The sequence below is a fragment of the Papaver somniferum genome, chromosome 11, assembly GCF_003573695.1.
Source record: "Papaver somniferum cultivar HN1 chromosome 11, ASM357369v1, whole genome shotgun sequence".
Taxonomy (NCBI): domain Eukaryota; kingdom Viridiplantae; phylum Streptophyta; class Magnoliopsida; order Ranunculales; family Papaveraceae; genus Papaver; species Papaver somniferum.
The window spans coordinates 31,561,361-31,585,004 of NC_039368.1; the positions used below are offsets into that span (position 1 = coordinate 31,561,361).

Genomic DNA, 23,644 nt, shown 5'->3' on the forward strand with positions numbered 1-23,644 from the left:
GTTAACAATTTATTTAAAAGATTTACATAAAATGGAATTATTAAATAAATTTACTATTACACCCTTATTCATTCATCAACCCTAATTCTTTCAAAAGAAAGAAATCCCAATTCTTCTTCTCCTAACTCTTCACCGCCGCACCACCATCACTTTCTTTCTCTCTAACCAGAGAAACACTGTCACGATCGCTTTCTCACTTTCTTCGTTTATTTTTCCTTGCCAAGCCCTTTTTTATTCTATCTACAAGAAATCAACGTGGTTTGAATTGATGTTGTTAGATAAGCTGGGAAGAAATAATAAGTTTGGATTGAGTCTGCTGGTGAAGAATTTGAAGCCAAAAAGAAGAAGATTGAGTTAAATGAAGTCAGGGATTGAGTTGAAGAAGAAATGAAACAGCTAGATGGGAGTCTGTTGAGATTGCAAAGAATGAGTTTTATTTGGATTTGATTTTGAACCGAGAAAGAAGATGTTGTTGTTAAGAATGGAAATTAGGGTTTGACAATGGCTAAGTTCAATGAAGAATTAGGGCTTGTGGTTGTTCAATTCAGGGTTTCAATTGAAGAATTTACAGAGAACTAGTAAAGAAGAAGATGGGTATTGGATGCTGCTGTTATATGGAAGAGAATTAGGATGAAGTTCATTGTGCAGTAGTGCAGTACAAGCCAATTAAGATGGGTATTCCATTTTAAGACAGAATTGAGTCAGTCTGATATGTTTGATCCTCGTTTACAGGCTAAAATTTTGAATTTTGTGGATGTTTCTTATGGTGGTGAAAATGGGTTCAATTAGGCGATTGAACTATCTTCAGAAATTCTTGCCAATGTGAAGTTTTTCCAAGAGAAGCGGTTGATTGGGAAGTACTTTGAGGACATGTATTGCTTCGTTTTTAGCTTCATCACCTCAATCATTATCAATAAAGTTTGCTCATGTTGATTGTGATAGTGGGAGATGTAGATTAAAGAATGATCAGAGTCCTTGAAGAATCAGGAGAAGTGGGTTTGTTTTGGAATCCAAATTGACAGCACAGACAAGAAGTATGAAGCGAATCGATTGATTTTTTTGGGAAAAGTCATTAACGGAATGGTTGTTGTGATTGATTCTTGGGCAACGAATGCGATTGATATTTTTTGGTCTAGCCATTATCCTACTGCTCATAATCGTTAGGTAAGACTTTATTTCTCAGATTGATTTAAACGGGGATTTTGGGGTTTTAATTTGAGCATCAATTTACTGAAGTGTAAAGTGTTGCTGCGGATTTGGGTTGTTTTTCAAAGTACAATGGGTTTTGGTGGAGGTGACGGACGGTGACAGAAATCAAGAGACGGACATTTCCAAACATAATATTTTTCGTCAATATTTGTAAAGTGGAAGGATATTACAGTAAACTTGTATATTAATTAAATTTTATATAATATTTTTAATAATTACTAAACAGAAGTCAAAAGTTAACCGAGTCAATGCGGGTCAACGTCTTTTCCAAATACCAAACACCAAGCTGGACAAATGTTAGACCAAACTCAAAAATTGGACAACTTGAGTACCAAAAACAAAATAACCCAAAAATCAAACTAATTAGCATAAATTGAATGTGGAACCCCTATAAGATCGATTCAAACAAACTATATATCCACCGAAAACCCACCAAGTATTACCATAAGAAAAATTCCTGCGACCATTTTCATGTCTATGAAACTCCCTCTCTTTGTTCTAGAAACCGAGCTGGAACTCTCTTTAATATCGGCATCATCAGTACTGTTACCCGTGCTTTGTTTAGGGTCATTAAAATTTGAAGAAACAACCGTGTCTGGATTAGGCGTTGAATCATCAGCATCATCGTCATCTCCAGACGCACTTTTTGTAGGAGAGGGTGATGGTTCCGAAGCTGATGGTGTTTTCATACTTGGCGGTAATCCAGATCCGTGTAATACATTAATCTTGAAATGTTGTCCATGTTTACATTGTTCACCATCGTAATCACTAGAAAAGAAATATGTCATGCCTTCTTTCGTTAATGGGATCGCTACAGTAACGGGTAATGGTGCAGTCGAAGAAGGATCTGCAGATGACCATTCTGTTGTATCATCTACTTCAGCATCGTCGGAATTGCAACGTTTGTATGTTGTTACATTGTAGGTTTGTACAACTGAATGATTACTGTCAGTGTTGAATACTGCATTCACAATGAAACAAAAAATTGTTTATATTAGGAAATAATATATGAGAGTCTATATTTAGGAGATATGCACATTAAGTTGTGAGAGTTATACTAGGAAAGTGTTTATGTTTAGAGTTTGATCTTAGTTAGGAAAGTGCCTTGAGTGGTCGTCAAGTTTGTGAACAATATAAATAGGTCGTTGAGTCATGAAAGTTACCAGACCGAATTATTATCAATGTAGTCTATTGCTTCCGTGCGTTTATGCTCTCCTCTCTCTTGCTCGATCCTTAACATGGTATCAGAGCAAGGTGAGAGGGAGAGAGGAGAGCGAGAGAAAGTTAGAGAGTTTTCGGTTTAGGGTTAAAAAAAAAAAAAAGTTTGCTGTTGTAAGCAAGCACGAGAAAGAAACCTAGGTTGCGGGGGTGACTGAAGTCTTACGCTTTCAAACAAGAAGGCGAGAGAAAGTTTTGCTGCCGTTGCTACTACAATCTTGAGATCAAGAAGAATAAGGAAGAAGAGAACTGTTTAAAAAAAAAAAAAAGTTGTGAAGTCGTTAGCTGTGAAGAAGACGTATGGTTTCCATCGTAGTCCAGCTATTCTTGTTTGGAGATTTTGTTCGTGGAAAAGAAGGGATGTTTTGAAGCCGTGAAAAAAAAAAAGTATTTCGTTCTATAATAATTACATGAAGAAATTTTTGCTGTTGATTGTTTGTGTGAAGCAAACAAGGGTAGTCTGTGGTTTGAGAATGGTGGAGATGATCTGGATGTGATGGTATTGGAAGATTGCTGGAGATCAAGTGTAGAGAGACGGTAAACTGTGATATGAAGGGTCTGTTAATAGAGTTAGCTGTGAGAATGAGCTGCTGGAGTTTGATTGCTCTTGAAAAAAAAAAAAAAAAAGTTGATGGAAGACAACTAGGGGATGAGCTTGGCCTGTTCACAATGGTGCTACTGTTGGTGGATTGCCGAAGTGAAGGAGAAGTTCGGAGTTAAATTGTTTTTTGTGATTGTTGCCATTGTATGATGGCAGTCCAAAGACGTGTGACGTGTTTTGGTGGGTTGACTTATGGTCACTGTTGGAGAAGCTGGAACACGATTTAAAAAAAAAAAAAAGGCATTGATTTGTTACAGAAGTGTTACTAAAGATTTGTCACAGTTGGACAGAAGTGTTACTAAAGGGTGTTACAGTGAGCGATTGTGACAGAAGCGTGACAGAGGGTTGTTACAGAAGAGTTACAGAAGAACTGTTACAGATTAACAGTTAAGTGTTACTGAAGAATTGTTACAGAAGCGTAACAGAAGAAAGCTGGTGACAGTAGTGTGTGTAATAACAGTTGGAAGAAGTGAAGTGTGGTTGAAGAGTTTGTGGCAGAAACTTAGAGATCCTACAAAGTGTGGCAGACTTTGTAAAGACGACAAGATTGTGAGAGAATCTTGAAGAACAAAGAAGTGTGAAGGTTTCGCAAAAATAGCGTGACTGGAATAAGAGAAGAAGAAACAACATTCATGTTGTGAAGAAAGAAAAAGGAAAAAAAGAGAGAAGAAAACAATCACCAAGAAGTGATGAGAAAAAGAACAACAATAATAGGTTGAAATCCTATGAGTTGTCGAGAGAGTACAAAAAGTATTCTATTGAAGAAACCAAGAAACCAAGAGTACAAGAAGTATTCTACGAAGGGAACCGAAATGTTCTAAAACTACGAAGATGGGACCGCAATGTCCTTAAACTACGAAGAGAGGACCGAAACGTCCTTAAACTAAGAAGATGGAACCGAAATGTTCTAAAACTACGAAGATGGGACCGCAATGTCCTTAAACTTGCATTGGGACCGAAATGTCCTTAAACTACGAAGAGGACCGAAATGTCCTTAAACTACGAAGATGGGACCGAAATGTCCTTAAACTACGAAGAGGACCGAAATGTCCTTAAACTACGAAGATGGGACCGAAATGTCCTTAAACTTCCAAAGAGGACCGAAATGTCCCTAAACTATGAAGAGGACCGAAATGTCCTTAAACTATGAACGGGACCGAAACGTCCTTAAACTACGGTCTGAAGATTTTTTTTCGCAAAAGCGTTGAAAAAAGAAGAAGAAAGAAGAAAACCGAAGTTAAATTTCTTTGGTCCAAGATGGGCATTCGTGATCTACATGCTCCATCTTGAGGGAGGGTATTAGGAAATAATATATGAGAGTCTATATTTAGGAGATATGCACATTAAGTTGTGAGAGTTATATTAGGAAAGTGTTTATGTTTAGAGTTTGATCTTAGTTAGGAAAGTGCCTTGAGTGGTCGTCAAGTTTGTGAACAATATAAATAGGTCGTTGAGTCATGAAAGTTACCAGACCGAATTATTATCAATGTAGTCTATTGCTTCCGTGCGTTTATGCTCTCCTCTCTCTTGCTCGATCCTTAACAGTTTAGTCTAATGTAATCAAGTAAATATCAGAATACCAATAGAAGTAAGACATTTCCATGACCGTCTCTGATTCTCTATGACCATCAGAGAAAGAATTGTAATGCCAGCCTTTAGTTTTCAATAATTAGCTCCTGCATGATTACTCCAATAATTCTCTCTTAATATCGTCATGTTAGTGCCTAGCTAGTGGTCAACATAAAAATTGTTCCCCATTGATTTTCCATCATCTTAGGCCCTACAATGAAAATATCTATTCGCATGTCACCCCTTCTTTATTTCTTCTGGTGAAATGTCTGTCAATTCACATTTCCCTGCTTAGATGGTATTGGTATGTTAGTTGAAAGATGAAATGCTTAGAATGTGACCATATTTCTACCCGAGTTGAAAGAAGAAAAGTGTACTAGTCAAAGAATACAGAGATCACCATTCCTTTTATCTGCTAAAGTATGATTCAGCCAACTCTCAAAATATATGTAGGGTTTATTTTCAGCATCATTACCACGGAAGTGGGTCAACTGCCACCTTTGAGACAGGATATCATTTCTTAAAGAGTTCGTATAACATTTTGCTTTACTTTCTCGCATATGAAAATCACGTGTTTACTCGAGCTTCAACTTATATCTGGCATATAGTAGCTTCCATTTTCCAACTACTTGTCGGTTAAAGGGAACCCTACAATCCAGTGGCCACTATTCTGGCTATAGTGCTTAATCATTGACTTGTGATTAAAAATTCGGAGTTATCACTTACCTCCCTTTCCTTGTTCACCTCACCTAGGAAGTGTTAAAAACCACTTTTATACTTGGACTTTGAGTCTATGCATTTTTCTTTAAAAAAATTAAGAACACAAATATTTTTTTTAAGGAATTTCGTAAGAACAATCATTCAAATAATTCTCTCATTGAGGACCAAGAAAAAGAGATTCAGGCAGAATCTCAAATTTCCTTAAACGAGTAATCAGAACTTCTTTATCTCTAACTTGAAACTTGCCAATTAACAACAATCATGACCAAAAAAACAGATACAAAATAGAAAGGGAAATATTAAGACAAACTCCATAAATAGAAACAAGGGATATCATAAAAAGGCATGCAATCAAAGAACATAATGCATGTATAGAAATAGAAGGGGTGATGATGGAACTTACTGAGGAAATCTCCCAAGCTAAATTCTTTACCAGATACCCATTTTTGATAATTGGCATCAGGTTTCATAAGATTATCATACCAACCCAACTTTCCTCCAACAGTATGGTTAGTAGCAGCTTCAACTACTAGCACAGATCTAGAAATAAGATCAGAGAAATAAAAGACGGAGATAACTGAGAATATCAGGGGAGTATTGTTTCTCTGTTTCATCGTTTTTTTTCTTTTTCTTTCTGTTGGTGTGTTGGGAATCGGAGAATAGTTGTTTTTTGGAGATTGGGTTTTTGTGTGAAGGAAAGAATAAAGGTACTGAGTACTAATGATATGAGTTGAGTAGTTATATTTGTACATAGATATCGTTGCCAGAGCAGTACTGCCAGCTTATTCACTAAATGACTAATTTAGATTCAGAGTATAATTTACAAAAATGGTATTCTCTCCTTGTTTTCTTTATGTTCTGTAAAATACTCACATGGATGATGTAACAACTGCGTAACAATTTGGATGACTCACGATGCTTTTCGGCTTAGTGTTATCGGAAATGCTAGACGCCCCCACTTTTCCCCCATACAAAAACCCCGGTAGGTGCCATCATTGTCCACCATTAGATTAGTAACCTGGCTCACTCGGGGAACCTTTTTTAAGTGCTGTGAGTGTGGGGGAAAACCGGGGGGAGGGATTGGAGGGGCGTCAAGCATTTTCGGTTATCGGTGGTCACGATTCAGGGCTCGAAATGGTATCTTGAATTATAATTCAAAGTTAAATTAAGATAGCCCCGAACAATTTTGCGCGGAGCAGTTAGACTTCAAAATTTAAAGAAAATATAAAAGTTGTGATTTAAAGCTCCGAATGGTTGGCACAAAAATTTGAATCATTAGATTTTAATTTGTAACATAAATCTGATGGTTGAATTTAAACCGTCAAATGGTTTGGCACATACGGTAAATTTTTCGGTGCCAAACCATTTGACACCGCAGTGCTGATTCTATATTATAATATGTAATATGAAAGAGTGAGTTTTTGCCATGTCAATAATTATAATCCAATTCCACATTTATCAACAGCATCATGAAAGCTAGCATCAATATTTGCTTTAACAAAAGGAAATGGAGGTGCACATCATCTAAGATTTTATTGACTCTAACAATTCCAAAAAGCCTATTAGCAAAAAAACAAGCATGGCATTTCTCCGAATCTTAACTAAATTGCTTGATCTGATTAACTAAAGTAGCTACTTGTATAAGAGTTTTCTCAAAAATCATCGTACATCTACTCTTCTAGATGTACAACATACCTACCGTTGCGAATTGTACTAATTTTTTTCTTTGTAATCTACGTCTTGGCATAATAGGAAATCATTCACGTAGTAAAACATAATTATCATTATTGTGGATATTGTTAAAGAAACCAGGTTAAATAAGGGTCCAATTTTTTTTTAACATGGTTACAATCTAAAAATAAATATTACATTCTCTCATCATAATTCCTGTAAAATGGGAAGATAACATCACTACACACAAATCGAATAATGTTTACTCTAACAGGGAGACATTCCTAAATGCATTTCCAAAGAAAAATAAGAATTACATGAGCTAGATTAATCTTCCAAAACATATTCCAATGTATCATATTATTAGGCACAACATCCAAATCAATCCTATTATTCAACATAGTTATGTATGCGTATTTTACATTAAAAAAATTCGCCATCAGTTTGAATCTATCTAATTTTTTCAGTTTGCTGAATTGAGATTCTAATCTGTTATATTTGAACCATCGTTTGATCATCAAATATGGATTTAAAATATCAATTTTTTAAAAATTGATATCTTTGTCTTTAAGATGGCTTATAGTTTTCGTATTCATAGAACTCATTTAGGAATCAACAAACGCGTTTAGTTTGGGAATCCATTTATGTTTTCACATACCTATACTAATATCATCAGGGGAAGCTATTTCCCAATAGTATTTATCTTTAACTTGTATAGAAATATCATCTTTGAGCCCTATCCAAATCCAACAACTATGAGTTGGGAGCTCATACCTAAACGGGTCAAGCTTTAGGAAGTAATTATGCTTAAAGACAGTTTTCCATAATGCATATAGCTGATGCAACATCCTCCAAGCTAAATTGATCCATAATAGTTTCATTAAAAATGTCAAACCTAACCTTTAGTGCCACGTTCCTAGTTCTTTCATAAACACATTTGGATAGAATGAGTTTTGATAGTGAGTTTTTTTTTTTTTGCATGAATAACATAGTCATATGATGGGAGGCAATAGAACCTATGATAGTTTCTGTAAGAACAGTTTTACCAGCACGATTCAAATACTTGGTCTTCCATATTCCAAGTTTGTTTCTACACTTCCCTAGAATGCAGTGGCGGAACTGGAAATGTAGAACATCCCTGGCTTGGCAACTTTATACCCCTGGCTTAAGCTTATAATTAGTTCACTGAATTTGAGTCCATCAAAATTAGTCAGTCAAAAAAAGTTTTTTTGTGGCCTTTGGGGTGGCTTCGGCCAGGGGAAGCCTGGCTGTACCTCCGCCCCTGCTAGAATGGGTTCAAAGGATTACATGTTTCTTCCTTTATATAAGAGCGGAACACCTAGTTATTTGTCTTGAATTCTTATCTTCTTAATTCCCAAAAATGATGACAATATCATTTTTGATTCCATTGTCATTCTTTGGGCTAAGAGCTATGCCCAATTTATCAAAATTAATTGAGTAACCTGATATGGAACCAAACCTACCAATAGTTCTTGAAGAGCTCTAGATTCAATTTTTTTAGCCTTAATAAAAATTAGGCAAGTCATCTATAAAAAATCGATGACTTATGGAAGGACAATCGCTAGTCACTTTTATGTCATGTATCAAGCCTTTGCTTTTTCAACGGATAACAAGCTTTTGAAAAAAACCATACACAAAATAACCCAATAGGGACTTAAGGGGTCTCCATGCTTGAGACTCGATGTAGGGTAGAAAATATCACTGGGAGAACCATTGAGCATAATAGAGTAGGTACTGTCGAGATACATTGTTCCACAAGCCTGTCAAATCCTTTTGAAGTCTAGTTTTTTGCGAGAGTAAATTACAAAAGTCTCTTCGACTCTATCGAAAGCCTTAGAAATATTTAATTTTATTTCCATTAAACATTGTTTGGGTTAATGTACTTTCATACTGTCAACTAAATCATGGGAATGGTAATTTGTTATCCGCCTTGACTGCAAAAAAGTGGCTTGGTTGGGAATAAAATTACTTTTAAGAATCATTCGGAAAAGGAAATAAAACTATTGTGAGCTTAATTTTGGTACCAAAAAAGAGAAAAGAAAAAAAAAACCTAAATTATCGAGTAAAATGCGTTAGAGTGCCATTATACTTTTTTGGTTTAGTTTTTTTTCCTGGCTGATTGGAATATACCTAATGAGACAAAACCTGGGTTATTTTGAAGTAAACCAAGCCACCCCTTAACCATGTATTTTCTAAATGGCTAAATTACTCTTGTTTAATTAACACTAAAATTCTGATTTGATTAATTAATTAAGTTTAAATTGATTGAATAGATTAAAACTTATGAATTTAAGTTATGAAATTTTGTTTTTTGATTGAATTTTTGTGGGATGATTTTTGATAAAAAAAATATGAGAATATCTCTTGCAATGAAAATGAAAGCACACAACCGAAAAACTTCTAAAAAGGAGATTGCAAATCTGTTGTATGAAATAATACTCAAATCAACTGAAAGTATGAAAAGTCGGCAAGGTCGACTAGTGAAGATCATGTCGACCAATAACGGCCGGCAAGGTCGACGAATGAAGAAAATGCCGACTTAAAATAGTCGGCAAGGTATACGAATGAAGACAATGCCTTCTTTATTATTTTTGACACATAGAAGACTGTTATAAATGCGTCAGTATTCGACATGGTATTGATTTCTTACCTTGCCGGCTATCTGTAGTCGGCAATTATTAACTTTCTTATCTTTCCGGCTAGCATTTAGTCGGCACTGTAGTAATCTTACAACCTTGCCGATTTTAGTTATCCCCAAAAAGAAAACTGAATTCTGATAGATGCAATTCACTTTATTCATGCAATTTTGGTTACTACATTGATTGAAACATAAAATCTAACTCCTTGTCGACGAAAAAATGAATGCACTTAGCATGTGCATTAAGCCTTTGAACCCCTAGGCGACCCTAGTGGACGAGTTATAGTCTCGTGAGGGTTTATATAGAGATCTACTCACAAAACCTACACTAAAACCATGAATCTTCGTTGGAGGAATCCTAGTCATCTCCGGCCTGCATGAAGTCCGGGGCATACTGCGGGATTTTGGATACCATGAATTGATAGCTTGCATCGAATGAGAATGCTTCCCCCTTTTCCTCCAAGTAGTGCGCTTTCACGGCTTCATGCTACAAAAATAAAACACAAACTTACTTTGTTATTGGTATTTAGTAGGAAGATCAAACAACATGGATTACGTAAAATAAACCACAAACATACTTACAAATTGTTCAATGGACAAGTTGAAGTGAGTAGCGTTAAAAATATGAGGTTGGAGAGCTAAAAAGACAAGTATCGCATTTTCGATGACTAGGTGCCTATCATGGACTTGTTGAACACTTCTTCCATTAGGATTCCCAAACTCTTGCCTAAATTTGTTGTGTACCCTAGCCCAAAAGGTTACGGCATCCACCCTTACAGAGGACTGATATCTAACTCGAGTTTCCGCGTATCACGCTTTGGTGATTTCCGAATCTTCATTTGAATCAAATGATGTCATTCTTGTGTGTAGAGGTATTGGGAGAGTTAGATGGAGTGTATGATGATATGAGCTTTGGAGAGTACATGCAAATAGGTGTGTGTTGTTTTGTAGAGAGAACTAGTGTATTTATAGGACGATGCCCAAATTTGGCCATTATGGTGGTCAATCAATGAAGTTGTACTTGCAAAAAATTTAATTTTGAATTCACCGGCTGGGTTTTTGTTTCACCAATATGCCGACTAAGTTTAGCCGGCAGGGTCATAATTCTCTTACTCTGCCGACCTTATTATGATTTTAGGCATCAGGAGTTCATTTTCCTCTGTATAACCGTCGGAATGGTATTTGGTCATTAGTGTGCCGGCTTTCTTATAGCCGGCAGGGTCATAATTTTGTTACCTGCCGACCTTATTATGATTTTAGGCATCAGGAGTTCATTTTCCTCTGTATTACCGTCGGAACGGTATGTGGTCATTAGTGTGTCGGCTTTCTTACAGCCGGTAGGTTCATAATTTTCTTACCCTGCCGACCTTATTATGATTTTAGGCATCAGGAGAAGGTATTTTCTGCAACACAGAGTCGGCAGGGTCGATAACATACTACCTTGCCGGATGTAAAACATCCGGCTTGGTATTAATTTTCTTACCTTTCCGACTATGGTAACTACACCATTTCTTCTGTCAGGGCCGACAGTCTGACAGTTCACAACCTTGTCGGCCCTGGTTTAATCGGCAATGTAACTTAACAAAAGCATGCCGGCGGAACTATTGAAACTTTACATAGCTAAACAAACCATTCATTCAACAACTAGAAATCCAACATTTTTTGTCCAAAATACGAAAACATGTCCCATAAACCTTAAAAAAACACTTGTCCAACCATTAACCTTAACATTTGTCTACCACAACATAAAGAAATAAACTAGGAATGCATTAATTCACCACCACGACCACGACCATGGCCTCGTTTAGGAGCACCACCACTACTACTACATTCACTACCACTGGAACGAGCCCTATTTTTGTCAGCATTCATCTTGGTTTGTGCTTCTCTCCTGGCTTGTGCTTCCCTCTTTACTTCAGCATCAGCTTTCTTGAACAATTCGGTGGCATCTTCATTGTCAACATTGCTAGCAAAATCAATGTGCTTGCTTTGCTATACAATTGACAAAGGCTCTCCTCTTTCTCTCGTGCAACACATCACCCTCTCAAGGCTCTTCAAATGCTCCTTCTATTTTTAATTAAACAACAAATAATTAATGGAATGATTCGATAATCTAATGTTAAAACAGTAAGAGCAACTCAAAAATACTTACAAAGAACTTAAGACTTGTTGCTGGGTCTTTCGCTGCCAACTTCCTCTTACGAGCCAATTCTTCAGCAGTCTGTTCCCTGATCACAGTAGAACGAGCCCAACCCAAGTACCACGGCATGTATCTCTCATGAGATTCATGACCTTCTCTCATCTCGTCCAAAAGACTCGTATCGACTTTACATTGAAGTCTTCCGTTCCAATGATCTTTAACTGGCGCTGGAGCGTAAGCGACGTTAATACTTTTTTGGGACGTGGTGCAGTCATCCCGTACCACTTTAAAGAACGGCTCAGCATCGAAATGAGGTTCTTCTTGGACGTAACCCAATTATCGCATTACCCGAGGTGGATCGTACATTGAATATCCATGGGTGAACAACAAGGGACCGTAGTATAATGCAACATCATCTCTCCTTCGGATTAAACCTTGATTTCTAGCATCTCGATAGGGATCAAATGTTACCTCATCTGCAGTCAATTTGTCAATTCGTATTTTGATAAGCTGATGCGGCATTTCCTTATCTTGAACACCCTTAAAACTATATCTTTGTCCTCTTGGCTTATCAATCGCAACATTCTCATTCACTTTGACGTAGGAGTTGACTTTCAATAAAGTAGGGAAGTGCTCATATATCCAAACCTATGCAAACACAAAGTTTAGTAAGAATCTTACATTACAAGCATTTTGCAAATATAAATGATTTACACAATAAAATTACTTGGAAGAGACATATATTTCCGTTAACTTGCAAAGTGAGTTCCCTTGAAGCTTTTGTCAACTCATTGTTCAAGAAGGCGACCACCGAAGTACCCCAAGAATACTCATGCATTTGATCTAAGGGATGCAATAGTTGAATAAACATGGCGTCGACCAAGCTTCCGGAACTTTCCGGGAAGAGACATTTTCCCAGGATGTATAGCAAATAACCTGCTGTGGTAGCATTGATTCGCACCAAGTCTACCCTTCCTTCCTTATCATAGATTTCCTTGGTCCTAGATAATGTATCCTTCAACTTATTCAGATTAAACTTCTTGCTTAGATGACCATATTTCACCACAAGCATAGACTCCGTCTAAATCTGATTGCATCCAAACAAAATTTTGGTCAATTTGTAGATTTCCGCCCAAGAAATACTATTATCGAAGCCCTCACTTAGTGTTTTTCCCTCAAACTCGAGACCTAGAATTTGATGAGCATCATTAGGAGTTATCGCCATCTCACCGAATGAGAATAACATAGTACCAGTCTCTCCGTAGAACCTCTCACAGAATGCAGATACGGTAACTCTATCATACCCAATATTCGAACTCTCCACCGCAAGACACAACTCGGAGTTCTTGACAATCACTTGCACCTCGTCAACTTCCTTGTAAAGTGACCAATTTTTCATCACTGAACATGAAGTTTGGCGCCTCAATAGACGGATGGCATGCCTGTGATCCTAAATACCAAAACACAAAATGAAAAGAAATACAAACATTTGAAGCAAATTTAAGATAGATACACTTGAATAAAAAACAAATACGGATTGAGATTACTTACGACAGTATTTTGGATTTCACATGCCCATGAGTCTTTGTAACCAAAAATAACATGTCCACCATCTTCTGGGGTTCCCTTTAGATGTTCACCTGGTTTCAGTTTAACCTTCAAGTGAGAGGGAGGAATGTGGGAATCAGATGGTTTAGTGATAACCCTCTTCGGTCTTTCGGAGGTTGCAGTTGCATCTTGGGTTTGTTCTCCACCTTCTTCTTCTTCTTGTTCCTCTTCCTGTTCCTCTTCAAAAATTTCATCTTCTCTATCCTTATCTTTATCTCCATTACCATCATCATCATCATCATTACCTCCTCCAACATTTGGCATGTCTTGATCACCATTATCATCATCATTTTTACCTCCTCCAGCAGCCGGAGTTCTTTCAACATCATCATCATCATTATCTCTTCTACCAGATGGAATTGATTGGTCTTCATCTGGAGTTTCATCTGAATCATTTGGTTCCGGTGGTGGTTGAGAATCATTCATTAGACGGATCTTGAGCGTTCCCGGCACAACGAATGCCCCTCGATGTGTTGCAGTCAAGAGTTTCTCACCAACATGAGGAGGTCTTGAAGGAGGAGTACAGCTTTCTTCTTTTCCCTTTACAACCTGAACAAGAACAATTAAGAAAAAGTTCAATTGTCGGCAGGGTCGACAAACATAACCAACCCGGCGGAACTAGGTCGGAAGGGTCAATATCTAAACTTCATGCGGGCTAAAATATAGTCGGCAGTGTGTTATTCAAATAACCTGCCGTCTTATAATAACTATGAACACAGGATTTTCAACATCAATAGTCGGCAGGGTCGAAAATCAAAACAATATCAGCTAACATAAAGCTGGCAGGGTGGTATTCAAACACCATTCCGACTTTTAATATTTAAGGCATCAGGAGATACTAAAAAATTGAAAAACCGCCGGCATGGTATTTGAATTATAACCGATGAAAAAAAATGCCGTCGGCAGCTCTTGGGTTGAATAACTTGCCGACCCTGTAAAAGCAGTTACAGATACTAAACAGCCGACAAGATCTTCAACCTAAGAGCTTGCCGACTAACTCTAAACATGAAAAGTCGGCAAGGTCGTGGAACAAACACCTTGCCATCTAAATAACTGAAAAATTCAAACATTCTATTTTTCTGACCTAATTTGACATGCAAACATGAAATTGAAGTACTGGAGTGAGTTTAAGTAGGCCCTTACTTTCTTAATCGCATCATTTCTCCTTTTTCAGCGGCTATGATTTCTTCTTCTTCAACCGTTTTTTTCTTCTCTTTTTGTTGAACTAATTTTGCAAATCCATGATTGTATTCATTGGGTTTTCTATTAGCGTCTTTCATACGACTAGCCCTAGGTCGCGGCGGATCCATTTTTGAAGATCAATCGGAACTTTTGAATTGACGATTACGACGAATTAATCGACGTGTTTCGATACAGGGATGGAGGAGAGCCGTTAAGGTAGAGGTGGAAGAGAAGAAGAAGATGAAATGAAAAAATGAAAACTGATTTAGGGTAATAAAATTATAAAGGGTAAGGATAGTATTGTAACTTCACACATTAGGACTCCCCCTTAGTCCTTAAAAAGAATCCACTTAAAATTGGGTATACCCAATCAAGCCAGTTTTTTTTTATGTTTTTGATTTTTTTTTTATTTCGACAGGCTACACCTACACCATGATATCAATCCAAATGACTTTCGTGTTTGTTAGGTTAAAACTGACAGTTATGCTGATTGCATATGTTGGGGATCACATTAATATGGGAATTAGGAATAAGATTATTAGCAGTAATAATTAATATGGTCAGGTCAGGTGGGACGGTTTGTTGGCTTGATTAATTCTTGAAAGCTGGATTTTATTTTTGAATATTATGTGTACGTTAAGAGAATAATAGATATAAGTAGTAGTTGATTAGTATCTAAAGTATACTAATTAATATCCTATCTTCTTCAGTGTCAACTGTCAACATGATAAAGAAATATTAATGTCGGTAGTTTACAGGTTTGAACATGTGAAATTGCAGCTATCTCATAGCTTCCCTTCGGATTGCTTGTATGTCACCATTACTCAACAGCCGAGAACTAAACCATGAGAATTAAACCCTGTATGATATGATATAGCCAAATACATGAACGAGACGAACATTGTCTCGTCAGAAACGGGTGAACGAAAATGAAGAGCATCATATCATACGTATGGTCAGGGTCCACTCTTCCATACCGTAGTTATCAACTAATATTATCCACCCCTCTAATTTGGGTCTGTTCCAGTTATTTGTGGCCTATCAAATTCCTCTTTCACAAAAGCTACAGGTATCAGATTTGACAAAACGACTAGTTTAGCCCCAAAAATTATCCCTCTATTAATCCATGTTGATATTAATCCTTATCATTTTTGGTAAAAAAAATAAAAAAATAAAAACTAAATCAGAAAAACCTTCCAAATTTCATAAACCCTATCAAAAAAAAAATGATCTTCTTCTCCGACGATCTCCGATTCAACCAAGAAAAGGTAAATCTCCATCAACCCAATCTATGATTCGCATTTCTTCATTGATTTACATGCTTGAAACTTCGATTTTGGAAAATCAAAATCTCTAATTTTCTCAGAATCGGTTTATGTTGACATATCATATCAACCGGTTCTGGTTTTTGTTCTTCGGCATGAAGAGCATGCAGAGGAATCGGTTTATATGATAACTAGCATCGACCGATTCTGAGTTGAAATCAGAATATGAAAAGACATCACCATAATCTTTTTATAAGTGTATTCTCATAAACCGGTTCTGGGTATAACTTTTTTTTTTGATCCCTGTGCTTTTACAATCGGTTTTTATTTACGTGGTAATACAACGATTGTGAAGTTGTCTCTTCAGATTCCATTTTACAATCGGTTTTTAATATGTACCACATAAATCAGTTCTTAATGTTTGAAATTCTTGTATGTTTTTGTGGTTGGAATCGGATTACATGTGTTGCTTTGTAAATCGATTCTGTGGTTTGATTTTTTGTTGTAAATATGGACTTCAGTCATCCGAGCTTCTTTAACCACCTAAAGGAGAAAAAGAATGGTGCAAGAAAACCGGAGATTGTGGAAAGGAGCATGTACAAGTTCGCCTTTGGAAGGGAGACCAAGTCAGAGAAGGCGTTGAAACTTTTGGACCAGATTTCAATGAAAGAGTTGATTGAGGCCATCCGATTTTCCAGAATGGGGAGGAATGAAACTGCATCACAGATGGAGGCGGACACTGAGGATGATATCCTGTGGGAAGAAATGTCCGTTGTTGTTGCAGCGGGTGCTGCTGAAGATGTTGCTGCCGATGTCGGTGATGTTGCTGCTCCTGATGCTCCATGATGCTCATGATGTCTTTTAGATATTATATGTTTAAGTTTTAATTTTTTAAGACTTTGGATGTTTTAAGTTTTTAACACTTTTTTTGGATGGTTTAATGTTTATTTCTTTGATGATCATGGTTTGAACTTAAATACACTTAAAGTTTTTTAATTATAATTATGTGTATAATGGGTTTATCGTAAAACAAGTTTATGCATGCTCAAAATTCTTTTTTGCAAACACAGGCCAACAACCGGGCTATACGACTTTTGACATAAACCGATTGTCTAGGTTCCATCATGGAATCGGTTTATGTGGGGGTTAGTATAATCCAATTCTCCATGTCTTAGAAATGCTTTTTTCTGTATCTTCTTCTAGCGTGAATCGGATTACATGCGAAAATATATAAACCCATTATAGTCGATGGAAAGTTATTTTTTTTTTTTTGTTGATTTTCAGACACAATCGGTTTATGTTTCCATATACAAAGACCGATTCTTTTGGCCATGAAAACATAATCGGTTTATATGGACATTAGAGAAGACCGGTTGTTCCAAATTATTTCACTTTTTTCGAAAAAAATAGTCGTTGGGGTCTTTCTATATATATAGACCTCATCTTTGGACCAATTTTTCCCCAAAATTGCTCATTATGTTCCCTATCACTCCTTGAATGATCATCACATGAGAGTCTGGTGCCACGGGTCTTGGACTGTGAAACTTGATGAAGGACTCAGTGTAAAGACCTGGTGGAAACCAATCGACCGTGGAAGTTATGAATCCCGCATAAGAATTGTTGTTTGCATGTTGTATGCTCTAGAAGCTGTAGAAACCTTATACGATGCCGAAATTCGGTGCTTGACCCCAACTTTTGAAGCTAAGAGACTGAGTTATCACATGAGGATAGAATCACTCAATTTGGAGTTGTAGAGGTCAGCCAACAAAGCTAGCACATTTGTAATTTGTAATCCAGTACAAATTTTTCAGATTTCGTAGACCTGACGGTAAAGACCATATCTTTCAGCTCGTATGTCCGATTGATGCACCCTTTTGGTATGTTGTAGAATAGACATATAAGAACATCTTTCGTTCAGGAGGAATTTTCCCATTCCTCGCCCATTGGTACGTTTTTGTAAACCCATGGCCTGAAGTGTGTTGTATCTCAGTTATAGAGGTGATGAGAACATCTTGTAGAAGACTTTGAATTGTGCCTGCCAGTCATGCAAGCTTTGGGAAGACTTTAATGTGAACATGTTATCATGTCTACACATCTTGATATGAATCATTAGTTCTTGGAAAAGTCCGCTTCATGTGTAACACTTCAGAAAATGGCTAGTTGATGAAGCCCTGTCATGAGGATGTTGCTCCTGGGACCGTTGTTGATGCTGAGATCACGATTGAAATTTCTTCAGAAATTCTTGTTGATGCTGAGACCATGAATGGAGTTCCTCCACGTATCCTTATTGATGCCGATACTATGGTTGGAGTTACTCCAGAGACCGAAAAAGGCTGGAACCATGATTATCGATATAGCCTTTGCTCCTTCATCCAGTGAGCCTTTTACATTCACGAACTAGTTGGTGAGTTGAGCATTCCTAAGATGAAGATGTACTAGGATTTCAACCCAAATTCTCCTGAATATGACTTTACTGTGAAGTGGCTTCGTCAGGGAATCGATGTTGTTGTGGCAGATAACATCGACAGTCTCCATTCTGGATGTGAGGAGAAAAGTTCCTTGGTCGTGCAAGGCTTGTGATGTAGAGAGGTTCCGTTGATGAAGTTTCATGGAATCAGATCAGATTGCAAATTCTAATAAGATCAAGTCCCTTGTGTATGTTGAAGGAGTTTGTGCCATCCATGGATAAATGATGTTGCATCTGCTCCAGAAGTCTTATCATGGGATAGTGAAAGCTTATCGATTGATCGTGTTGGTGTTGAATCAGCCCGTCATCGTCGAGATATTTGTGCTGAAGCCATAGGCGCCAATAAAAGGGTGTACTCTTTGATTGGGAGTACAATTTGAAGACTTCTTAGATGCTTGAGTGTTGAAGCGTCGTATCCGTTAAGTTTTGAATTTCTTAGGCTTGATCATCTCATCCCCATGTATCTTATGTTGATTCAGTATTTCTTTCGTTGTTGTAGTGGAATTCAACACTTGTGCGGACATCAGAGCTTTCTGATTTTGTGGCACACAAGGACACTCCTGCAAGGCTATGGAGAAACGGTCAAAGTGTTCTTTGCCATGCTTGGACATCATCTCAGTAATAAATGTCACATTGCTCGATTCGGAGAGGTGTCAGATTCAACCACTTAGTAAAAAACTAATACGGTGAATCTACCATTCATAACGTCTTGCAATAGCATAATCGTTAGCAGGGTTCAGTCACCATGCTTGGATAGCATGTGAGGAAATAAATGACATAGACATGGGAGGAACGAGACTTTCCTGAGTGCAGGACCTTTTGATGAATGTCTATGCATATTTTGCAGGTTCTTGTTTCAAACTCATCAAAGTTCAAAATTCCTCCAAGTGCTTTGATGATGGAACGTCCGCCAAATCTTCTGGATCAAAACTTTCTTTGTTGGAGAGATGTGAAAATTTGACAGTACCCATCTTTTTAGTGTGGATCCACGCTCTTCTGAAGAACATGTCATATCCTGGATCTTCCTGATTATGTGAAACTTGGTTTCTGTCCAGGTTAAACTTATGTTCACTTTGAGAGTGATGTAGCCATAAGTATTTCCGAGCGTTCCTTCAAGGTCTCTGATTGAGATGGGATCACTAGTATCTTCTTGTCGAGTGATGCCTGCGGCTCTGAGGGTTTCAGTGGAATCATGTTGATGGGGGTGTCAGCATCGATCATCATTCTTCTGAATTCATTTCCTCTGAGATGGACTGTGGTAAGCAGTCTCCAGTCATGCATCTTCTTGTCCGTGGATGAAGGTCCAAGGAGTATTTCCGGGATGGACAGACGTTTGATACAATGTAATTCGGTGCTGTGAACATGTCTTTCCTTTGTGCCTTAGACAGATAGAGCAATTTCACAGATATGCTTGATCAACGATTGAACTGCTCCTTTGACTGGTTGTTCAGAGAGTGTGAAGGTTCTGATTGGGAGATGATTCTTGCGTACTCCTTCAGTCCTCAGTTGAAGCTATTGTGGATCAACCTTCTCTTTGAAGATGTGCTTCAAAATATTGCAGTTACTCGTTGGATGATTGATGAATCTATGAAGGTGACAGTACCTGGGATTCTCCATTTTTTCTTCAGTTTGCTCTCTCTCTCTGATGAACAAAAATTTGATTGCATCATTTTGAACCCAAACTTCCAGTAACTCGATTACTTCTTCAGTGGGAAGAGGGAAGTTTGAGTCCTCGTTTGACCATTTCCCCGTTCGTTGATGCCGGGTCGAGGTTTGTGCAAGATTGGTTATCTTTTCTTTGTGATTTCCGAGGAGATTGGGATGTTAGAGAAGCGTTCTTATGTGGCTGCACTTCGACTTTTCTCTTGCTCCCTTCAGCAACATTCATGGAAGGTTGGATATTGTATTGTTTTTAAGCGCCTGACACTGCCTCGAGTTTCTCGCGGTCCCTCGACTTTTGTAGATCTTGTTCTTTCCAGTAAGGCCGGAGCAGTAGCTATTGATCGCTTGGATGCTTCATGAAGCTCTGAGAAAGTCTGGAACCAGATATTTTTCAGCAAGGATCTGTAGACTGGGATCATCCCGTTGATGCACGATTCCACCAATTTTTTTCAGTGACATTAGGGTCATGACAATCCAAAGCTTGAACTTTGAATCTCTTCACATAGTCGTTCGGATATTCAATTCTCTTCTGATCCATTCTTCCATGTGTATTCTCGGACTGTCAGCGATTTCGAGTACTCCTTCATACGGACAACATGGTTGTGTTCGTGCTCACCTAGTGCTTCCAGGAATCGAGAGACATGTTCTCGAGCATTCCCCGTTTCGTTGTACAGTGTGAACGTTGGAGAGGTGTAGCCCTTCGGGAAATGAATTCTTTGCGTAACAGCAGAATATGGAGGTTGATGACGATGAACAGATGATGATTTGTCTTTTCCTCGATCCTCCGTGAATCGTTCCAGGTCTTCACGGGTGATGAAGCCTGCAAGTTAATTTGTTGGTGAGTTATCTACAGCCTTGTGGATTTCATCATCATCTACTACATGGATCAGAGCGACTTCAGGATCAGCAGCCGAAGATGTTTCTTTGTCTTTTCGCTTCTCCCGAGTTTTCTCTGACATCTTGTCAGTGAGAGTTTTGAGATAATTGCGCAGCTCCTTCTGTGTGTTAGCCATGTCAATTTGATTTTTGGAAATAGTTTCTTGTACCTTCATTAGATCACCTATGGTAGGTGGATTTTCTCCGATTTCCTCGGGAGACTGGCTGAAGAGAGGATGATTTTCGATGCTGGTTTGAGGAGGTGTGATATCACCAGCACCGTTGTTGGAAGCAGGAGTAGTTTCTGGAATACCATCATTGTTGCTAGTACTAGCGTTGTTTGTGTTAGGATTTGTAACTGATCCTGACCTAAGATCAACCATTTTTTAAAAGTTTGAGATTGCAATCAAGAGATTAATCTCCCACCGTGGTCGCCAGTCTGTGGATGGGGAAAAAACGATTCGCTGGTTTTTCAAGGAATTGAAGAGACGAGCGTGTTGTCGAGACTCCTCAACCGAGCAAACTGTTCAACCTCACACAGATACACTATAAAGGGAGTCCTTATATTCGAGAGATCAATCTGTAGGACTCCGGCCTAAACCAAGTCAATTCGGTCGCAAGTAGGGAGATGGGTTGATCTGTAGGAGGAAAGCTGAGAATCGTGTGGGATCAATGATGATCAGGGATTGTGGATGTGTTGAAGATTTCTACAAAATTGATGAACTGTTGAGTTCGAATAAGTTCTAGTCGATTGATGAAATTTCTGAGAGTGATTGCTCGAAAAATTGTTGTTTCAATCATGGATCCAGAGACTTATTTATATTGTCATAATAAACACCTTGATCCCTGTAAGAGTGACGGTTTCTTGAGTGAAAGAGTGGGAAAGTGGAAAATCGTGGTGAAACCAGTTCCAGGTCGTGCAGAGACTTGGTTAACCGTACACCCACTAGTTTGTTAACTTCTTCAACCGTTTTCACGACTTACTTATATTTCTCATCGTGGATGAATCCACGTGCCGTAGGCAGCCATACCAAAACCCTAATTGATATCCCCCATGTGACGTGATTGATGTCTCACGAATCGTAGAGTCTGCATGAGAGACGTATATTTAATCAGTCAGTTGTTGACTGTTTAGACAATAAGTCTAGGTTTTGTTGAATTGAGCATGAGTAACGAATGCTCAGTGATTCATGGATCGAACATGTCTGTCGAGACGTAGCTCTTTGAATGATGTTGGCGTTGCGCGTACTAGCAAAGATTGTAAATTCGACGATGAATTACTGATAGTTGGAAAAGTATTCAAGCAACTGAGCAAGTATTGCTCAATTCGACGAATTATTGATAAATTGATAGTTTGATCAATATTCGAACAATTGAGCAAAAGTATTGCTCAATTCGACGAATTACTGATAAATTACTGAATATTGATAGTTGGATCAATATTCGAGCAACTGAGCAAGTATTTCTCAATTCGACGAATTATTTATTGGTGACGTGACCCAATAAAATATTAATTAAAATATTGGTAGATTATGGAATATCATATGATTAATCCAAATGATGATTGCTGAATCAACATAAATTCATTAGTGTTTGAATCTTGCTCGGAATGATGATTTGTGGAACGTTTATTCGAAACCCTAATTTTTAATCAATTGTTCGTCAATTGATGAATCACTGAAAATAAATCATGAGTGATATAGGGACCGACCACATGGGATGATGAACGTCCATGTGACGCCCAAGTGCTCGAGTGAGCATGCACAAGGTCTTTAGTTGGCCAGTTGGTGAAAGAATGATGATTAAATGCCGGTTTCATCATTTACTGAAATAGTGCTTGATTGAGCATTAGGTGATAAAACCTAATTATTGAAAAGTAAGGGACCGACTAAGAGGGCATGAGACCGGCCCTTGGTGGTCGTGGGATCTGATGGTCGTTTGAGCAACTCCAGGTTGGTGGAAAAGAGTTTGGACCCAGTATGAGCGCTTGCGCAAATTATGTCAAAATTATGAAAACGTGTGGGACCGGCTCGTTGCAAGCCTCAGAGCTACCCTTGGTCGGTCAAGGAACCATGCTCGTGTCAGCATAATGCCCATATCTCAGTCATAAGGGTTTCGGTATTTTCTGGTGTGCGTTTGAGCAATATGTTGAATTTTCAGAAGAGTTTGATCTTTGACTGAAATTCTTGATTTTTGCTCGAATGAGCATGTGTGCTCATTTGACCAATATTTTGTAAATATTAAAATAAGGATATTTTAACATTTAATATTTTCTTGGGAAGCTAGCCGGTCATGTGACCATGTCGGCTTTTGGCTTTTCATGATTTGAGCAATATTTGAGAAAATATGAGGAAATCATGATTTTGCTCAAACTGAGGAGTTTCATGAGATGAGGAAAATAATAATTGTGAAGGACTAGGGATTGTAAGATGTGTGACTAGCCATGGCCGGCCGGACAGGTAGCCCGGCCTCACGACACCTTTCCTGGTTTTATGTTATTATTATTCATGAAACCGTGAAACTATGGAGAAACCATGAGTTTTGTTGAAACAGAGGAGTTTCATGAGATTAGGGAAATAATAATTATGAAAAGACAATGGATTGCAAGGTGTGGGACCGGCCACGACTAGGGCATGACCGGCCGGCTAGGTTGCCCGGTCCCGCAACACCTTTCCCTATTTTATATTATTATTTCTCATGAAATCGTGAAAATATGGATAAACCGTGAGTTTTGCTCAAACAAGGAAAGTTGCTAGAATGAAGGAGTTTTCATGAGTTCATGAAAATAAAAAATTAA

The 23,644-nt window shown here is 37.9% G+C and overlaps 1 pseudogene; it reads right to left on the minus strand.

Annotated features, from left to right (window-relative positions):
• Nucleotides 1-1,386: 1,386 nt before the first annotated feature.
• Nucleotides 1,387-11,949, minus strand: LOC113324274 (annotated as a pseudogene).
• Between the last annotated feature and the right edge of the window lie 11,695 nt (nucleotides 11,950-23,644).